Source organism: Silene latifolia, chromosome Y, assembly GCF_048544455.1.
Source record: "Silene latifolia isolate original U9 population chromosome Y, ASM4854445v1, whole genome shotgun sequence".
NCBI lineage: Eukaryota > Viridiplantae > Streptophyta > Magnoliopsida > Caryophyllales > Caryophyllaceae > Silene > Silene latifolia.
In genome coordinates, this window is record NC_133538.1 from 11,147,272 (window position 1) to 11,150,859 (window position 3,588).

The 3,588-nt window shown below is 44.6% G+C and overlaps 1 non-coding gene across 1 annotated transcript; it reads right to left on the reverse strand.

Annotated features, from left to right (window-relative positions):
* Positions 1-878: 878 nt before the first annotated feature.
* On the reverse strand, positions 879-985 carry LOC141636662 (small nucleolar RNA R71). The gene has a single exon (XR_012541262.1). It is a non-coding gene; the product is annotated as a small nucleolar RNA R71 (small nucleolar RNA).
* Between the last annotated feature and the right edge of the window lie 2,603 nt (positions 986-3,588).

Genomic DNA, 3,588 nt, shown 5'->3' on the forward strand with positions numbered 1-3,588 from the left:
ACCAAATCAAACCAACCCCCACTCTTGTTACCTTAGACTAAATTTAGACAACTTTTAATTACATTCGCCTCCTTGTGGTTCGACCCTGTTACCACTAGCCTAGGTTAGTTTTAATAGGAATTATAAATATTATTTTTGGTGCTCACAACGACGGGTATCAAATTTTGGCGCCGTTGCCGGAGAGGCAATTGTTCTAATTTTTAGTTGTTTTATTTTAGTTTGTTTATTAGTTTAAGGGTTATCCGTTCCTTAAACTTTTCTTATATTCTTTTTGTAGTTTCTTCTTATGCGCAGGTCACAGGGTGGTGAATTAGTACCTTTCAATCCTGAGATTGAGAAGACCTTGTGTGAGTTGAGACGATCATCTAGGATATTGCCGACAGAGGAAGAGCTGAGTACTCTGTCTAGTTACTACGAGAACGAATTGTTCGAAGAAGACCCACCTACATCTCCTGCTTCTACCTCTTCTGAGAGACAGTCACATCTCCGGAAATTCCAGTCATGGTGAAGAAGCAACTATAGCAAGTCATTCCGAGCCGACAACAAATCTATACAAGGGGTTCAAATTACCTGGAGCTGATAGGAAATTCGAACCGAAGCCTTCCTATATCAACTTAGTTGAGAGGAACTGATTCGGGTGCTTTGCAAATGAAGATGCAGCCAAGCATATGGAGATATTTATCGATTATTGCTGCTCTATACCCCCACCGACCGGTGTGACCCAGGACCAGATAAAGGAGACCATGTTTTTATTCTCACTCCGTGATGCTGCAAGGGAGTGGTACAAAGATCTGAATCGAGCCGCTCATGAGATCACCGACTGGAATTCTTTGGCCTTGGCATTCTACAAGAAATACTTCTCTGCCTCGAAGACGAATGCCATTAGAGCTCAGATCACGAGCTTTAAACAGGGACCTGATGAGAACTTTCATGAAGCATGGGTCCATTTCAAGAAGCTGGTGCGAACTATTCCGCACCATGGGTTCAAAAAATGGAGTCTTTACATACAGTTCTATAATGGGTTGTATGACGATCAGAGGGCTATTTTGGATGCTGCAGCCAATGGCCGATTTGCTGAGAATATGGGAGAGACTAAGGGGTGGAAGATCATTGATGACTTAGCCACCCATAAAGCTGAATATGGGAATTCGAGAGGCAATCAGAGGAGGAGTGCTGAATCCCCTTCTGTAGCTGCATTAGAGGCTCTCACGGCGAGGTTTGACAAATACGAGTTGGGGGAGCTTCAAAAGGAGGGATGTATCATGTGAATGCTGTTTCAGACGGTCCTTTCGTCTGTAGAAGATGTGGAGCTGAGGGACATGTCTCCGAAAATTGTCCTAGTCCCTTCGAGTCTTGTGCTGCGTTTCAACATTACAGGCAGACAAACACGTACTATGAGCCGAATGTCCATCCCAACTTGAGGTGGAGTAGCCAGAATGTCCTGAATCCGACTCAACCAAGCAGCCCCCTCACAAGCAACAACCATATCAAAAACCTCCCTATGTGCCGTAGCAGCAACAATCTCAAAATTATGACTTTGCTGAGTTGAAGAATATGTTGCAAAAGGAGTCCCAAGCTAGAGAGGCCAGAATGAAACTACTAGAGAGCCAAATTGCTCAATTTTCTAGCAAGAGTACAACTCTAGCTCCGGGACACTTACCGACTCAAACTGACCAGAAAGAGACCCTAAATTCCATTACTTTGAGGAGTGGGTCTACCCTGGAGGGGCTTGCCATGGTCAAGGACGCTGATGAAAAAGATGGGGCGAAACCGAATCAGAATACAGCTGTAATAAGTAATAACAAGAAAAAGGCGTCTACCAGGTATATCAGTCGATCGACTGATACACCCAGTCGATCGACTGAAGTGCGAGTTACAGGAGCTTCTGGTACTGTCGAATCCGGTCGATCGACTGAGAAACATGGTTGATCGACCGAGGGCGCTGCTGATATTGAACAATTTCGTCCTCCAATGCCCAATAATCTGAGGGATCACTTGTTTCGGGGTACGACAACTCCGATAGTATTGGGGCAAGACCCAAGTGCTGATGGGTCAGTCCTGGTTCCGAAGTACGACCCAATGTCGATCAATGGTTCATATTTGAGACGGTCTGAAGAGGGGTCAAGCTTCAATAAGTAGAAGGTAGTGGACTTCCAGCCTAAGTCCACGGATGCCGACATGCGAGATTTAGAGGAGAGGGCTAAGTTACTTCTTACAGCCCCCTATCCGGAGAGATTGGTGCCGACGAAGGAACATGTATCTTTCAATAAATTTGAAAATGTTGTTCGTAGTTTAAAGGTACAAGTACCTTTCCTTGAATTAGTGAATCAAGTGCCCGCTTACATGAAGTTTATGAAGCAATTACTGTCTAAAATGAGGTCACTTGAAACTGTGCATACTGTCGCACTCACTCAAGAGTTATGTTCTTATTTGACTCCCACTGCACCCCATAAGCTAGAGGACCCAGGTAGCTTTTCCGTTCCTTGTAATATAGGTACCTTCTCTATTGAGAAGGCATTATGTGACCTAGGAGCTAGTATTAGCGTCATGCCCTTGAGTCTTGCTAGAAAGTTAAAATTGAATAGGTTTGCGATTCTGAGCATGACCAGTTCGGATGGTGATCACTCTGCGGTCCAAATATAGGAGTCTTGGAGGACATCCTCAGTGCAAATAGGGAAGTTTTTCTTCCCCGTAGACTTTGTAGTCCTAGATATGCCCGAGGATGCCCACATACCTATCATTCTAGGTAGGCCATTTCTGCACACTACTGGTGCAGTTATTGATGTTGGTTCGGGTACTTTGACCTTTAAGGTAGGCAAGCATTCCATTGTCTTTGCCCATACAGCTAGGAAGAAGGACCCCATGTGGCCTGTCACTTGTAATACGGTTTCCGAAAAGAAATCCTATTTTGTGCTTCCTGATATGCCTGTCTTTATTCCTATTCCTGTTGTAACACCTCCGCCCCTGCATCGGGAGCAAAAAGGAGGAAGAATCTCATTGTTTTAGATATTGCAGAGCTGGTTTGGGAAGGGCGAGGTGCTGTTACTCCACCGTGAGGGGAGCAAGTCGTTTCAAGAGGCGGTCTTGGATGCCTGAGCCATGGCACTGATGAGGAGCTTGAAGATGAGCCATCCAGAGTGAGAAAGTCCGACTTGGACTTTGATGAGCCGGAAGAGCTCATTGATTGGGGAGATGACGAAGCTGTTGATCCGTCAAGCTCTACGGATGCTGAACTTGAGAAAGGTGCGATTGAGAAGATGAGCAACGTTGAGGCTACCTCTTGTAGCCAGAAGCCGACGAAGTGGGCCATACCGTGGCCATTCTTGATCAACTACTAGTTGATCACGCGCTTTATCAAAAACTTCATTTTATTGCTTTTAAACTATTTTATTGCTTTTGTGTGCGCGAGACTTCGCATTTAATTATTTTGTTTAGGATTTTTAAGTACTTTAGACTTTACTTTGGGTTTTGCGCAATTTTGGGCGCGTATTATTGTGCACTTGCAGGTTTTTAGACCTCATTAGCTCAAGTTATTGAGCAAATACGAATAAATCAGAAGTTACAGCAGTATTTTCGGTCGATCAACTG